This window comes from Lissotriton helveticus, chromosome 1_1, assembly GCF_964261635.1.
Source record: "Lissotriton helveticus chromosome 1_1, aLisHel1.1, whole genome shotgun sequence".
Classification (NCBI taxonomy): Eukaryota; Metazoa; Chordata; class Amphibia; order Caudata; family Salamandridae; genus Lissotriton; species Lissotriton helveticus.
The window spans coordinates 1,265,224,697-1,265,242,189 of NC_136057.1; the positions used below are offsets into that span (position 1 = coordinate 1,265,224,697).

A 17,493-nucleotide genomic window follows, 5' to 3' on the forward strand; every position below is an offset into this window, starting at 1 on the left:
TGAATACCTTCAACATGGAAGGACAAGTTCCATATAATTTGATATTGGCTCATATCCTGTTGGGCATGGATCAAGAAGACTTGATGGTTGTCTTGGACATGCAGGATGGTTACCTTTCATTTTCTGATCCTGCAGTCCTACAAGTGTTTTCTCCAGTTTGTTGTGGGATTAGAACATTTCCAGTTCACTGTCCAGCCCTTTGACCCTACTTCAACCCCCAGGGTATTCACAAAAATCATGGCTTACTTATAAAGATATGTATTTAGAGAACAAGGGAACCCCGGTATTTTGAGCTGGGGGTGGGTTAACGTGGTTAAGGAGAACGAAGGTCTGTGTGAGGCCAATATGGTAGACTGGTAGCCTAGGCTACAGTTCATTAGGAGCAGGGTTAATCAGTTATAGCGGCGTAACAAGTTCAGGCGGGGCTTGTAGAACAATGTATGAAGAGACAAGGTTTTTGAATGACATCACATTTATTCACATCATAAATGGAGTATCATTCGTTATTTTAAATAGTTCTGGTGCTCACACAGGTACGTGAAAAGTGCGTGAAGGTGTTGGTGACAGTTAAAATTAACATTGCATTGAAAACAGAGAAACAAAACTCCAAATTAAATTATTAAACATTAGGGAGTTAAGGTTGTAATGGTCGACGGCGGTTCGATCTCAAATAATGGAGATCATCATCAGGACAAACAAGGTGTGAGCATGTAGAATTTATGGAAGTCGCAGAGCGATGAAGGAGTTAAGCTGGTATGGAGAACCCCTGCAGGTGTGGGTAACTTGAGAGGTGCTTATTCTTGTGGTCAGTGGTACTCACGATCCTTTGTCTACAAGGGAATGAATCCTTTATTCCTTATAAATGTAGGAATACATGCATTGACATACCTTAATAACTGGCTGCTAAAGGCGGGCTTACTTCGATTGGTCTTGAACCCCTTGGAAGCCACAGTTTTGGTACTGTCCACCCTGGAATTCTCCACATCAGTGAGCTGAAATCCCATGTTCCCTTTTTTAAGGGCCATCTTGGGCTTGGTGGCTTTAAAGGCCCCTGCCTCCATAATGAGTTTGGGACATTCCAGCAACGATCCTGATGCTTCAAGATCATTCGCTCTTTCCTGCCATCATTTCTGCTCATTGTTTCAGTGAATTGCAGGTGTTATCTCTTAAGCTGCCCTATACCACTTTTCCCCTCTTCAGGTTGGCGCTTTGGTTTTGGACATCCTTTCGAAAAATTATATCTCCTTTTTATGTTGGTAAGTCCTTCTTGCTCCCAGCGTTCTTCTCTTCCCCACATCCCACTTAGGAGGATAAGTAGCTGTACCTGTTGGGCTCTCAGTCTCTACAATGATAGGACTACGGAGCATTGTGTGGCCGATCAACCCTTTGTTGGTGCAATAAAAGGGAAGCCAGTCCAGTAATTGACATTATTTAAATGGATTACCATTGCAACTTCCTGTGGTCCTTTAATCTCATTCCACCAGGGCAAAGGCTGCGACTTTGGTCCTCTCTAAAAACCTTCTGATGTTGGATATCTTTGAAGCTGCTAGATGTGTGTCTGTCTGTACTGTATCGAGGTCCACAGGAAGTTCAATTTTACTTGCTTGTTCCTACGTGACTTCCAGGTGTACTCCTCTGATTGACCATCTTTGATGGGTATGGCTTTTGTTATCAGTTTAATAGATGAGAATTATGCGATTAAAAGTATTGATCACAATAACAAGATACTAACCTTTGGTTAGCATGCTTTCTGGTGAATACTCTGATGGTAGATTACTCACTCCCCGTTCACCTTTCCATTCTAATGTGTAAAGTTCTTGTAAGTTGTATAGTCCCAAGTTTTATTTTACATGCTGTCTACTTTTTAATTTATCAGTCGCTGTGCATCTGAGGGCATGGAAATTATCTGTGATAAACTCAGTGAGCAGGGGTGGCACCTATATGTGGCTCTGTTACATCACTTCCTGAAATGGGACAGAGCTGTGTTGGAATCTGATGGCACCTCCTCGTAGCGCACTGAAGCTGTTGTAGAAAGTATTCTGGATCCAGTCTGACACCTGGGAGCATTTAAACCTTGAGGAATCATTGGTTAGAGAGAGAATCCAACAGAAAGAGTGCTACTGGAGGTAAGTACCTTTTATTTTTAAGCCAATGCTCAAATAAACACCATTTCCACTTTTAGGCTTGTTGAATTTGTAAGTGACGTTATCATGTAAATACGCCCTCAAGTGGTTCAAGAGTTACCTTACTGAGCGAATCACTACTGTACAAATGGGTAAAGTTGTTTCATGTGAAAGACCGGTCAAGATGAGAGTGCTACGGGCTCTATTTTGAGCCCGACTCTTCTCTATCTTTATATGACGCCGCAGGCCAAGGTGATCAGATCTTATGGCTCTGATGTCATATCTTATGCTGATGACACGCAGATGTTGGTCACTCTTGGCCTATACGCTGTAGAAACAAAGCAGCGCTTTAAAGAATGCATGTCCCACATTGACAGATGGATGAGTTCCATCCATCTTCAATTGAACAGAGCCAAATCGGAGATAATGCTTTTTGGCAAGGCGCAGGAGCACTGGTCCAAAGACTGGTGGCCCACTAGCCTTGGCCTTTGTCCAACTCCCAAACCAAATGTACGAAATCTGGGATTCTGTATGGACGACCAATTGTCCATGAAAAGTCAAACCAACCATATCATCGATACATGTTTCGGAGTGTTGCGCAGTTTACCAAAGGTCTACAAATGGATCCCTGTTGAGCCCAGGAAACCATTAGTTCAGGGCCTAATAATAAATCGGATGGACTACGGAAATGCCCTGTTGTTCTCAATTAATGAATGTCATCTAAACCGACTTCAAATTTTGCAGAACACCGCGGCCAGGCTGGTCCTAAATCTTTAACCTAGATCTCCCTCCGCCCCGTGTTTAAAATCCTTACACTGGCTCCCGTTTAGAAAACAAACTTACTTCAAGATCCTTTGTCTGACACATGAACATATGTATGGCAAAGGTCCGGGATACGGGTCCAAAAAACTATGTTGGTACCAGCCTCGTAGGTTGTTAAGATCCAGTAACGAATCACTGCTTACTCCTCTCAGAATTCGTACTACCAGAAAAGGGCGTAGATCCTTTTCTTTTCTTGCCCCGACACCCTGGAACAAAATTCCCTTAAATTTAAGCACAATTACCGATCACAACTGCTTTCGCAAGAAGCTGAAGTCATGGCTGTTTGACAACTTCCGAGTGATGTGTGCGCTGTACAAATGTCACTGATTTGAAGATTTGGAGTGCTATTACGAAAGTGCTGCTTAGTTCAAGCACTGTATTAATAGGATGTGTTTTGCATAGTGCTGAAATAGGAATGTACATGTGAGATACTCACTATACTATAGTACTTGCTCGGTAAGGAGAACTGCAGGTACTCTGTTATTAAAAGTTTTGCACCCCTGCTGAGAAGTGCTAGACCTCTCCCATTCAAATGAAAGAAGTACAGGTACTCATTATTCACCAGTATCTGCCTATTTAAAGCACTAGCGTTGCAGCTCACATTGTTCCTCACAATGTCTGTGTAAGTGCTGAGTCACGTTAGAAAGGGAGGGATATCTACAGACTACACATCTCCATAAATTTCTCCTGACTCACACAACTGATGTGTTCAAGCTGCTGACAAGAGAACAACCTCCATATACACCTTTGATCCAAGCTTGCACTGATGGTAGTGAACTAGACTTGTGTAAAGGCAAGTGCACTGGCCACTTGTTGTTTACTCACCTATTATGGGGTTCCTTTGGACATATCATGCCATTGAGTGGCTTATGCGGAGAGAGCATGAGGCATGTCTTCCCGGTGAAAGGCCCATCTGGCGGTGCATCATTCCAGTGGCTAGCCCTTGAAGCATGATGCCACAGGCACATCATGACGCCGATGGGTCTGTGCAGGGTTCATGGGGTAAAATAGGCCATTCTATAGCCAGTGAAATATAGCTGGGTCACACCGTGCATGATATTCCCATATAGGCATTAACTCTCATTTGTAGTAATATCTGATGCATATCTCATGGAATGGCTGGCGTGCAGTTCGTGCTTGTGGCCCATCATAGCATTGAATGACACATGTATAATTGAATTGATTGGCATAGTGGAACATTTGTGTTACTTTATGGCTTTGATATGGCTCTGTTGGAGAAATCTGACATACATCATAGGTTCGACTGGCCTATGACTGGGTATGGCTAGTGCTTATTGTGTTTTAACTTGAATGGCTGATGGGGATCTCCTGAGTTGCATCTTGAAGCTCATTCGCCTAAGGGGATACTCGTGTGGTTCATCATGGCTTTGACTTGTCTAGGAGGAACCATCTGGGGCAACAATATCCTTGACTGTTCTGGGGGGGGGTAGGGGCATGCTTACCATAAGACTTTACTTAAGCTATTGACATCGCCTGCAACCCTTTAGCTTCCTTTCATGAACAATGAGTGCCACTGAGCCGCATATTTCTGTAAATATGTGTAAGCCTTAGCTATTTAGTTCCATAGAAAGTATGGAATGGTTTATTGTTTAGAATGTCATCTCGTGTTCCAACATAAACTGCAAGCCATCCTCAGACTCGTAATCCCCAAGCTTTTCATATGTCACCAGCTTATACCTTGGCTCACCTTCACCCATTATACACAAACATCCATTATATGCAAAGTAAAACCCATCCAAAATGCTGCCGCAAGGCTTCTTCTCTGCCTTCACCCAAGTCCACATCAGTTCTGCAATCGTTCCACGGGCTACCTATAGATAGATGGGCAATGTGCAAGGTATTCTGCAATCTCCAAAGAGCCTCTTAAGGAAAACGCACTATATCTATTAGCTAAATTCAAGCCATACAAACCAAACAGAACACTGCGCTCCAAGCCTGCCTCACTTATTATCACGCCACCATTATACAATAAGAACTCCGTAGGATAGACTTGTTTCTCAGCAAACTGCTTTTATTATGCAGGTAAGCAAAAATATGGCTGACCTATGGTTCGCCCTGGCATTATATAATTATGTACTTCCATATATGCGAATTATGGTCCACAATAATACTAAAACCACAATATGAAGCGGTGAAAAACAAATTGCAACTTATACATATTAATTCCACATAAGACATATCTGCTATGGTGGTTGTGCATCACCTGCACTGTACAGCCAAACATTACCAAATGAACAGGCATGGACTAACTGAAGAGATCTGTCACACCTTACTGGGCAATTTTGGAGGACTTTAGTAAAGTCCATTCCCTGTAGGTTCCAAATACCTATATAATCTGATCACTTCTATACATCTCACATAGACACTCCTATGTGGGATAATAATAAAAGATGTCCATCCTAACAGATCTCTCCACTTCTTTCTCCATCCAACCATGCTAGCTCAGTACCACAACTATGCACAAAATTTCAGATCGGACAATCCAGTGCAGTAACCCAGATAAGCACATTGTATCAAATACCATAAAGATACCTGCAGAGCTGTTCAAAGCCACCATCAAGCCGAAAACCATACAACTGCACGTCGATCTCTTACACTTCATCATCAAACACACTGCTACACGCTGCATCCCATAACACAATAAATGCACCTTGGTGGTCATCACACATCATAAGGCAATACTTTCTACATAGGATCAAAACAAAAACAACATCCTTTCAACCACACACCCTACATGGTCTAGCATGTTACTCATGTAGGCAATTGCTTCAGCGCTCCACATAGGAGAGGTAAACTCTATATAAATGCTGCCAAACAGTACAGTAAAATACCAGCGAAACCTAAAGAAGATTCTGAAATCGATATAACATCTAAAAACTAGCATTAATGGTGTAGCCATTAGCATATGAACCAGAATGATTGCTCTTTTAATCTTCTCCCAGACCATCTAATCTGTCCCTTAACAAAACCCTGCTATATCCTCTCTTTATAACACAGTCCTATTAGTAACGATGAGTCACTCTGCCCAGTTCTGATCTTGGAACAAATCAAAAGGATGACCTGGCAATTTCAGAATGCACAATATAATGTACACCTAATGTCATCTTATGTTCACTAATAATATTGTTTTAGGTAGGAAAATAATGCACTGTATCTTCATTTGCACATTACCAAAGTTAATGTTCATATTGGTAACAGCTCCAGCCTTTTCTCATTAAAGTTCATATGGAAAGAAGGTGAGTTAATATTATGAAGAAAGACAGTACAGTTGTGCTAAACTAAGTAATTCTTCTTCAATTAGGTACAATACTCCGGTTTAACTGTTATTCCCGAACATCTTTGTTTAAATTTTCTTGAATACTCATATTTCTTGCCAAACAGAGAAGCAATCTCGTTTTGTTGCGTTGCATTGCCAATTATGTTGTCCTCAGATAGAGTAAATAGAGAGAAACAGCATAAGATGGTTAAATAGTTTAACTGGTAGGCTTCGTGTCTATATTAACTACAGAACTACAGGTGTTTCACATAAGGTATAGCCATAACGTTCTTGTATAAATGAATCATAACTTGTGAACTATTCTGCTACAATCAAGTACATTTATTATATGCAATTCATTGTGGCCTGGCACTTGTTTTGTCTTTTTGTCTTCTTCTGAGGCTACTTCATTTCACCATACAGAGAAATACTTATTACTCCAATATTGGAACTTTCATAGATTCACATGCCTGAATCATTCCCCGTCGTCGAGACAGGAGTCTCCGGTATATAAAAAAGCAGTGCTTAGTAGTGTAGCAAACTGAAAAGAGGCCTAGGCCCATTTACCTTTTGCAACCCATAGCCTTTGTTATGTAAAAAAGCCCAAACTTTTCCCTGAACCAATCAGAGCTCCTCACCCTCTAGAACACTCCTGAGAGAACCTTCTGCCCCTCAGATTTTTCTACCGCACGTTGTGCTAGGGAGTCTCCTTTGAGCTCTGCTCAAACTCTTTACTTCTTGGATTTGATGTTTTCTACATCAACCATGTCTGAGAAAGAGAAAAAAGGATTATTTAGAGCTTGTTCTACCTGCTCCAAGAAAAGGCTGTTTACAGATGACCCTCACAAGGACTGCATCTACTGTCTCTATCCAGACCATAAGGCAGCAGATTGTAAGGTATGTCGTACCTTTTCAAATAAGACCTTGAGAGATCGTGAGGGAAGGCTACTGATCTGGCTTCAGAAAGTCAAAGCCAGGAAGGAAATCCTCTCAAGTGAGAGTGAGGAGGAATCTGTGGCGTCTAAGAGATCTCAGAAGAGAAGTAGATCTCCTCAGACACATTCCTCAGGGGAAAGACCTGAGAAGGCCCCAAAAAAGACCACTCCAGGGTCTTCAGGGCGCAGTCCCTCAAAATCCCCTTCAGTCTCATCTAAGGGGAAGAAGGGTGAGGTGAAAGTAGCAAAATTCACCTCAGATCCACCACAGTCACCTCAGAAGATCAAGATTACCATCAAACGATCTTCTTCTGCGCCTTCTGAGGAGAAATCAACTCCGTCGACGGGACCGTCGACTAAAAAGGGACCATCGACGACGACGAAAACACCTCCGTCGTCGACGAAGAAGGATAAGGCTGGTGACAAAACAGCGTCGACAATTTCACCGTCAACGACTATATCGTCGACGGTTTCACCGTCGACGAAGGCGTCGACGATTGTGTCAACGGCGGTGTCGACGACAGCAGCGTCGAGGACGGCAACGTCGACGAGGACTGTGTCGACGACGGCAGCGTCGACGAGGACGACGACATCGACGAGGACAGCGTCGACGGTCACTACAACGTCGACGGTAGCGTCGACAACAATGACTTGGTCGATGACGGCGATGGGAATCTCGTCGACGGGCTCGTCGACGAGGGGAAACACACCAGAAAAAAGGTTGGTGCCTTGGAAAAAACCTATAACACCTTAGGTTACATCTCCAAGCAAGGTCTCCCCATTGCTACCGTCTCACTTACTGGAGGAGGAAGATTCGGAGGAAGATGATGAGTATGGTATTGCCAGTAGCCCTTCGCAATTACAGGTCAAGTACCAAGAAGATGATTCTGAGGAAGAATATGGGGGTTATCAAGAACAACCCCAGGAACAACACCGATATCGACAACAGCAACGAGAGGAGATGACCAGTGTACCATCCTCTTTGTTGAAGGATCTCCAAGGAATGTTGGAGGATTATAGGAAAAGATACCCAGCGACTCCAGTCGCTCAACAGGCCATAGAGGCTACTCCACGTCCACGATCGGTTCCAGGGACTCCGATTCGTAGGAGAGAGATTGTGCCGGAACCTACTGTTAGGTCCCCACCACCGACAACACACCACAATACCTCGGATGAGGATCAGGAGGATGGTGAGATTGCAGACACAAGTGCAGAATGGCATGACTATATCGCCCCATCACTTGCAACTCCTCCGCAGAGACCAGTGGACTCTCCACCGGAGGACATTGGTGGATTTCATAATTTGATGGAGAGAGCCACTAAGAGGTTTGCACTGACCATGACAGAGGAGAAAACGGAATGTTTTCTATATGACTTTAAAGACTCGTATCGGAGATCTGTACGATCTTTACCTATAGTGTCTCATATCTGGAAAGAAGGATTGAAGGTCATGGAGACGCCAGCGACGGTAACACCGGTTCTGGCCAGACTGGATAAAAAGTATAAAACACCGGTCGATGCTCTATCTTTCCTTTTGGGTCATCCCAAACCGGATTCTGTTATCACGCAGGCGGCACAACAGAAATCCAGGAACCCATCTGCTCCGATTGCAACACCTCCAGACAAAGAGGGCAGAAGGTTGGATAACGCAGGGAAGCGTTTTTCATTAATGTCTGCTCTGCTTGTAAGAGCCGCTAATGCCCTTGCTATATTGGGGAGGTATGACAGGCAGATGTGGTGCGACCTGTCTCCATACGTTAACCTGGTGCCAGATCCAGAAAAGCAGGAGGCGAAGAAAATTCTCATGGAAGGAGAGAGGACTTCGGCTGAAGTCATAGACTGCGCTATGGATATAGCGACCACGGCATTTAGGTCCCTGGAAGGAGCTGCGGTCCTGCGCAGGCAAGGTTGGCTGCGAGCAACAGCATTTAGGCCGGAGGTGCAAAACAAAATCTTAGACCTCCCTTTCAATGGAGAAGAATTATTTGGAAAACATATAGATGATACGCTGGAAAGTATCAAGAAGGATACTGATACGGCAAAGGCTCTGGAAACACTGCAGTACAGGAAAACCCCTTTTCGTGGCTCCAGGGGTAGAGGACAATCCTCGTATAGAGGAGGATACCAACAAGGGAGATATTCATCTTCTTATCAGTCCTCATCGCAGCCGTACCGTCAGCAATATAACCAGCGTCAGTCAGGAGGTTACACAAAATCAACTCCAAGAGGACGTGGTGGCCGAGGAAAGGACAACACCCGTCGGCAATGACAACCTCCATCTTCCGGCTCTGTCAGATGCTCCCCTGGGTGGAAAGATTGCTCACTATCTTCACAATTGGCGGAAAATAACAACGGACCAATGGGTCCTCAAAATAGTTCAATTCGGTCACACCCTAGAATTTCTTCAGACGCCCCCTTGTACGCCACTGATGCACCAAAGAGCCAATCATCTGCATCAACTCCGGCAGGAGATTCGGACAATGCTCTGAAAGGGAGCAATAGAACCGGTACCAAAATCCCAGGAAAACAAGGGGTTTTACTCCCGTTTTTTTCTTATCAAGAAAAACAAGCTCCAGTGGCGCCCCATTCTGGATCTCAGATCCTTAAACACCTATCTCAAGAAACAATCTTTCAGGATGGTATCCCTACAGGACATCCTTCCGTTATTAAACCCAGGAGATCATATGACCACATTGGACCTAAAAGACGCGTATTTCCACGTGCCGATACATCCTGTACACAGGCAGTACCTTCGGTTCTGGGTAGCCGGAAGACATTACCAATTCAGGGTACTGCCATTCGGCTTGAACTCAGCGCCAAGAGTTTTCACGAAATGCCTGGCTCCAGTGGCGGCTGTGTTGAGGAAGCAAAGACATCAAATATTTCCGTACCTCGACGACTGGTTAGTCAAAGCACCATCAAAGACACAGGCCAGAGCGTCGATGCAAGCTTGCATAGACTTATTCGCCAATTTAGGATTGACTGTAAACGAGGGAAAGTCAAACCTCCACCGAGCAAGAGTGATCACATTTCTGGGGGCAATATTGGACACGGAATGCAACAAAGCGTTTCCCTCCGAGGAAAGACAACTGAGGATTGTGTTCTTCTTCCAAGACTTGGGAAAAAGAAAGTCTCTTTCAGTCCGTAGGTACAAATCCTTGCTGGGCACAATGTCCTCTTGTATTCCACTGGTGCCTTGCTGCAGGCTAAGGATGAGACCATGGCAGGAACAGATCGATCTCCAATGGCGTCAGGCGGAGGGATCCTTCGACGATACAATACAGGTGACACCAGTCATGCTGCAGGCAGCAAAGTGGTGGACGCAAAAGGCAAATGTGTCTCAAGGACTGACGTTTCTAGCAAGAGCAGCTCCGCTAGTGGTAACGACGGATGCGTCGTTAGAAGGATGGGGAGCTTTCCTTCAGGACCTTCAGGTCAGCGGCCGTTGGAAGGCAGAGGAGCAGCAATTACATATAAATCTGCTGGAGCTCAGGGCGATCCGCTTGGCATTACTGGCTTTTCTGCCAAGGATAAAAGGTGCGCCGGTGTTGATAAGAACAGACAACACCACGGCGATGCATTATGTAAACAAGCAAGGGGGAACAAGATCTCTCTCCTTGTCTCAGGAAGCCCAGGAGATATGGGAATGGGCTATTCAGCAGGGAATATCATTGACAGCAGAACACCTCCCGGGGGATCAAAACGTCAAAGCAGATACTCTCAGCAGGCTAAAATCGTCCTGCCACGAATGGAAGCTAGACCAGGAGATCCTGGACAGCATCTTTCGGAGATGGGAACACCGATGGTGGACCTCTTTGCTACGAGGGAAAACAGAAAATGCCAGTACTTCGCAAGCTGACTTCCCCAGAGGGGATCTTGGGGGAATGCGTTTTCCATGGCATGGTCAGGCATCTCTGCCTACGGTTTTCCTCCAATTCCTCTTCTCCCCCGTGTACTGGTGAAGATCAAGAAAGAGCCGTGCAGGATGATCCTAGTAGCCCCGTGGTGTCCCAGACAACACTGGTTCACGGAACTGCTGCTACTGTCGGAAGACCGTCCAATTCGGTTGTGCCTGATTCCATCGCCTCTGACAATGTCCAAGGGGCTGGTGCGCCATCCGGACCCGAAATCCTTGCGATTAGCAGCCTTTCTCCTGAACACTGTGAGTTTATCCATCTGAACATCTCACATGAATGTAGGGAGATCCTGTCCAAGGCCAGAGCGGAGAGTACCAACAAAACCTACAGAATGAAATGGAAGAGGTTTTGTCTGTGGTGTAAGAGACATGATGTTCACCCTCTTACTGCTGCACCTCATCAAATTATACCTTACATTCTGCTGTTAGCAAAGTCAGGATTAGCACACGCCTCCATCAAGGTGCATTTGGCTGCGTTATCCCGCTACAGGAGGTCATCGTCAGGCCCATCTTTATGGTCCTCAAGGATTATCAAACAATTCATGAAAGGGATATTCAGAGTCTTTCCACCAGTAAAGCCTCCACCTCCTTTGTGGAATCTGAATATTGTACTCTCTCAATTGATGAAGCCAACATTTGAACCGATACACAGGGCAGACCTGAAGTTCTTGTCCTGGAAAGTGGCTCTTCTTATTGAATTGACTTCAGCGAGAAGAGTAGGTGAACTACAAGCGCTCACGATTCAGGAGCCTTTCTTGCAATTTCAAGAGGATAAAATGATTCTCAGGACAAACCCGAAGTTCATTCCGAAGGTGCCAACTGATTTTCATTTGAACGAACCATTGGTGCTGAAGCGTTTCTTTCCTCATCCATCAACAGCGGCAGAAAGAGTATTACACTTGCTGGACGTTCAGAGATGTTTGAAATTTTACTTGAAAGAAACTAAGGCGTTTCACAAGTCTTCCCAGTTATTAGTCGCCTTGCGCACCCAGGAAAGGTTTCCCGCTGTCAAAGAGGGGAATTGCCAGATGGATTTCCAGTGCAATTGTCTACTGTCATCAAGCTGCTGGAAAGCCTTTGAATGCACGAGTCCGTGCCCATTCCACGAGGGCAGTGGCCACATCCACTGCATTGTTTGGAGGATTGCCAATCCAGGATATCTGCAGAGCAGCAACCTGGGCATCTACGCACACCTTCACCAGGACTACTGCTTGGAGGCAGCCACAGAATCGGATGCGGCGGTGGGAGAGGCGGTACTGCGGAATATCATCCAGTAACAGTGAGCCTTTCTTGCATCCCTCCATCCATAATTTCTTTTGTTTACAAAGTCACATTTTATATAAGTATGTATATATGTATATGAGATTATGCTTCATTTTCCAATGGTATTGCATGATTATGTAATGTATCAGAAAAATGTGCTTTGTTTTTTCACTGCTCGCTATTCTGATTCAGGCATGTGAATCTATGAAAGTTCCAATACTGGAGTAAGAAAACAAGTTACTTACCTGTAACTTTAGTTCTCCAGTATTGGAATCTTTCAAAGATTCACATGCACCCACCATCCTCCCCTGAAAGGCTCACCTCAGATTTAGCACAAGAAGTGTGTTATATGCAGAAGTGCGCGAAAAATCTGAGGGGCAGAAGGTTCTCTCAGGAGTGTTCTAGAGGGTAAGGAGCTCTGATTGGTGCAGGGAAAAGTTTGGGCCTTTTTGACATAACAAAGGCTATGGGTTGCAAAAGGGAAATGGGCCTAGGCCTCTTTTCAGTTTGCTACACTACTAAGCACTGCTTTTTTATATACCGGAGACTCCCGTCTCGACGACGGGGAATGATTCAGGCATGTGAATCTATGAAAGATTCCAATACTGGAGAACTAAAGTTACAGGTAAGTAACTTGTTTTCATTTATGACTAGCTGTTGTTTGGTCTTGCAGAGTACGGTATCAATGTTCAAAATGCTTTATTCAATTTCCCTTTTTTCCACCCGTGTGTGGGAGGAGGTGCAGCAGGGGCCTTAACCCAGCCAGACAAATTCTTCAGTTTCTAAGAGAATTTGAAGACAATCTTCTGGCCTCCTCCTTGGTGTCTTGGGAGTATTTTGTTTTCCCTAGCAGTGTAAGCAGTCAGCCAGCAGTTAAAATTAAAGTTGTAATCTGCAGAATTGTTACAAAGATCTCAGTCTAAATGAAAAATGTTGGGGAAAGTACTCGTGTGGTGTAAAGAATTAGTCTCAGGAACAGTACAATTGAGTAGTACTCAGCTGCTGTCCTAAGCAGTGACATCTTAAGGATTTGTGGGGCCCAGGCAAGATATATGTTGCTCTCTCCCCAACCCCATATGGAACAACTTAGAATGTATTATTACTTTTTGGCTCCTTTGAGGCCTCGTGATGCTCAACAATATTGTATCATATGTTAAATCTTCCAAAACGTGTCGCACTAACAGCAGAAAGCTCAAGCTTGAACAAGCATCGATGAAGCCATTTCTCTTTGAGCTTGGATTTAGATCTGTTTTACTTACAATAAAGTTGTATTTGTTGTTCAGTGTTTACCAGCTTGTTACTTCCTTTGTAGGAAAACATGCTAAAGGTGGCTTGGTAAATGTATAGTAGACTAGTACATAATTAAAATAAGACATATCCACTTCGCACTTGAAATTGTAGCTTTCATTGCTGAAGGTTTGTAATCACAAATATATCCCCTTCATTGCTGGTATTCTTGCTGCACACTGTAATTATCAAAGTGTTGCTGGGAGGCTTTCCATCTTTCCATTGGTTAAAATATGATAATTTTCACCAATTTTCTCTTCCCCTGCCTTGTCACTCTTCTATTCTGTGTGCACTTCCAAAGATACACGTTACCTGCAATCATCCTGAGTAAGGGAAATTGGACATTGGATGATCCAGGATAAGGGCAAAGACATTAAGACAAGATCATAATGAGACATATGCAATAGAAGCAGATAGGGATAGAAATGAAATAGAAACATATTTGAGGTAGTGAGGGACATAACATATTTGGAGAAAGGTGAGGTAACCAGAAAGAAAAAGATAAAGAGAGGTTAAAAGAGAAATATAGACAGAGAAGCAGAGAAATACAGTTTTAGAGTGAGTTAGAGATATATATGATTAGAGATGTGGAGAAGGAAATGTAGAGAACGTAAAACAAAAACTAAAAGAAAGTTAAACGTACTAAGTACCTGCCAAATGTTGTGCAGATCCATTAAACGCCAAAGTTATAAGGATAAGAAAATTTCATTTTAGTTCCACCGCATTATGAATAGCACAAAACTTGGCATAACAGTAGAAAAACACATCTTTCTTATGTTCTTCCAAAATTTGTGCAGATTCATCACACAGTGCCAAACTTATTAGCAAATGAACACATTTCCAAACCCTCATATTCAACTGGGCTCCCTCGTTATGAATAGGCACAAATTTTAAAATACAGATGGTAATCTGATAATGCCGCTTTGTCCACCTCCGAAATGACGCCAACACATCCAGCAATGACTGCGGCTTTGGCTTGGGCACAGCTCATGCCCCTGAGACCCGATGTGACGAAGACCTTCCCTGCCAGGTCGTCGAGGCCAAGGTAGCGGCGCCCTGCATTCAACACGGTGAGCACTGTACCGTGGACTATCCCCTGCGGCCCAATGTAACAGTAGCTGCCTGCAGTCATCTACCCGTACATTGTCACGCCCATTGTAAAGAGCTTCTCATACTCTTCCCTCGAAGAGTAGTTTGAAATAACAATCCCGTTGGTGATGACCAAACGAGGAGCATTGGGGTGGCTGGGGAAGAGGCCCAATGGATGGCCACTATACATCACAAGCGTCTGGGCCTCGGTCATCTCGGCCAAATAGTTCATCACCAGCCAGAACTGAGCCCAGTTGCTGAAGACCTGTCCATTTCCTCCATAAGTTACCAACTCCTGCGGGAACTGTGCCACAGCTGGATCCAGGTTGTTCATGATTATGTGCATTACCGCCGCCGCCTTCTTGGTCTTGCAAGGGTACTCATGGATGGGGTACTCTCTCATCTTAATCCTAGGGCAGAACCTGTACATGTAGATGTGGCCGTACAGCCGAAGTTCATGCGCAAACTCCTGAGCCAGCTCCTGGTGCAAGGAAGGAGGGAAGTAACACAGGGAATTCTGCAGGGCCAGCTTGCGCTCCTCCGCAGACAGTGCAGGGGTCCTGCAGGGGGCATGGGGAGTGAGGGGCAGGCCCGCGCACAGCTCCTTCAGGCTGGACATTGTCTTCGGACATGCAGAGGACGGACACCTCTCGGACAGGCGGAGGACGGACGTTGTAACATGGAAGTTACCAACAGCGTGGATTAGTGTGTGGCCTGAATAAGGGAACGGCTTGTATCTGAATATGAAGCCACTGGAGATCTGCTTGTAGACCTAGGATCCGATCGGACCTCCTGCCACAATCCTTTCAGTGGTGGTTACTACCCGGTTCAACTCTCCTTCGAAGAAGCAAACAAGCTCCTTGCCACCAATCCAGAGAGGTTCCGGGAACTCGTGAAAGAAAGCTTGAGAAGGCAAGTGGCAGCCATAAATACACTGTCTGAGAAAGCTCTGTTTTTCTGGGACTATGGAAATGCGTTTTTGCTGGAAGCAAAGAGAGCTGGTGCTGAAGTAGAGAAGACAGGTGTAGGAAAAACTGAATTTCACAATCCTTCATATGTGCAGCACATAATGGGTGACATTTTTTCTCTGGGGTTCGGGCCTTTCCGATGGGTCTGTACCTCCGATGACTTGTCGGTCACAGACCTTATTGCTGCTTCCGAGCTGGAAAACATCATTAATCAAGGAGTGGGCGATGCAGTCCAGCAACAATACAATGACAACATCCGCTGGATCCGGGAAGCTGGAAGGCATGACTTGGTTGTTGGTTCCCAGGCGCGTATTCTCTATTCTGATCAGAAAGGTCGGGTATGCATTGCTGTAGCTATTAACCGGGCAGTTGCTGATGGTCGGCTGAAGGCTCCGGTGGTGATTAGCAGAGATCACCATGACGTGAGTGGGACCGATAGCCCCTACAGAGAGACGTCCAACATTTATGATGGATCCGCCTTCTGTGCAGATATGGCGGTGCAGAACTTTGTGGGTGATGCGTTTCGGGGAGCCACGTGGGTCGCTTTACACAATGGTGGTGGTGTAGGCTGGGGCGAAGTAATAAATGGAGGATTCGGCCTCGTTTTAGACGGCTCGGAAGAGGCGGAGGAGAGGGCAAAGATGATGCTTGGCTGGGATGTCTCCAATGGGGTAGCAAGACGCTGCTGGTCTGGTAACGTGAACGCACATGAAACCATTCGACGAACCATGGAACAGTGGACTTAGGGTGACTCTTCCATACCATGTGGAAGATAAATTTATCCTTCAGAAAGCCCTGGGGGAGAACTGATCCCCGAAGTCTTCTCCTTTTGCAACATTATTGTAAAGCATTGATTGAATTACCCATAAATGTGAATACCATCTAAAAAAAAAACAGATGGTAATCTGAACATATTTAGGGCTCTATTGCGAGTCTGGCGGTCCACGAACCACCAGACTCATGGGGGCGCGGCAGTGGTTGGTTTCCAACTGTCCTATTACAATTAGGGCGGTTGAACCGCCGTTACCCCATTGCGGCCGTCAAGGAACTGTCATCCCGAGGCGTGTTGCGGCGGTCAGGAGGCACCAGTATGCTTGGTCGGACTGCAGCGATCCTGCCAAGCATATTACAAGTTTCCTCTGCCACAGTTTTCATGACGGTTCCTCCTCCATGAACACCGTGGCAGAGAGGAAACAAAGGGGTGTTGTCTTTGCACCCTGGGGTGCATGCAGTGGGGCAAAACATTGCCTCCCTGTGTGCATACACCACAGTTCTTGCACGGAATGGACTTTTAAGTCCATGCCGTGTAGGAACTGTTTTAGGCGTTTACATTGCAGTGCCCATTTTCAGGGCACTGACGTGGGAACGTAAACAAAAAGCCTGTCAGACCTGAGAAATACTCGTAATCTGGGGCCAGTCTGACCACGGGTTTTGGCGGTGGGGCGGACCTGACGCCGCACCGCCAAACTTGTAATCAGGTCCTAAGTGTCTGCCCTATATCAGGCATATTCATCAAACTGTGCCACATTTATAAGAAAATGAACATGTGGCTGGTCAACTGATAAGATATACAAAAATGTTAACCCTTTTAAGCCCTCACCAAGCATTAGCAAAGATAGTAGGTCTCATATTTATAACAGGAGTACTTAGCTGTTGGCTTTGCCAATTTTCTTCTGTTCAAATATGGTTTAAAAAGGTAAAAGAAAAAAAATCTAATTACTGGAGGAAATGCAAACATGTACTATGGTATATCAAAACTGTACATTGAAGTAAATGTTTTTAATCTTAATAAATGGTGTCGTTTATTTTCCAA

At 44.9% G+C, this 17,493-nt stretch overlaps 1 protein-coding gene and 1 pseudogene across 1 annotated transcript in view; both read left to right on the forward strand.

The window, feature by feature from the left end:
• Window positions 1-17,493, forward strand: part of COG5 (component of oligomeric golgi complex 5) — a 1,467,851-nt gene that overhangs the window by 1,257,833 nt on the left and 192,525 nt on the right. The window lies entirely within an intron of this gene.
• Window positions 15,343-16,490, forward strand: LOC144789175 (urocanate hydratase pseudogene; annotated as a pseudogene).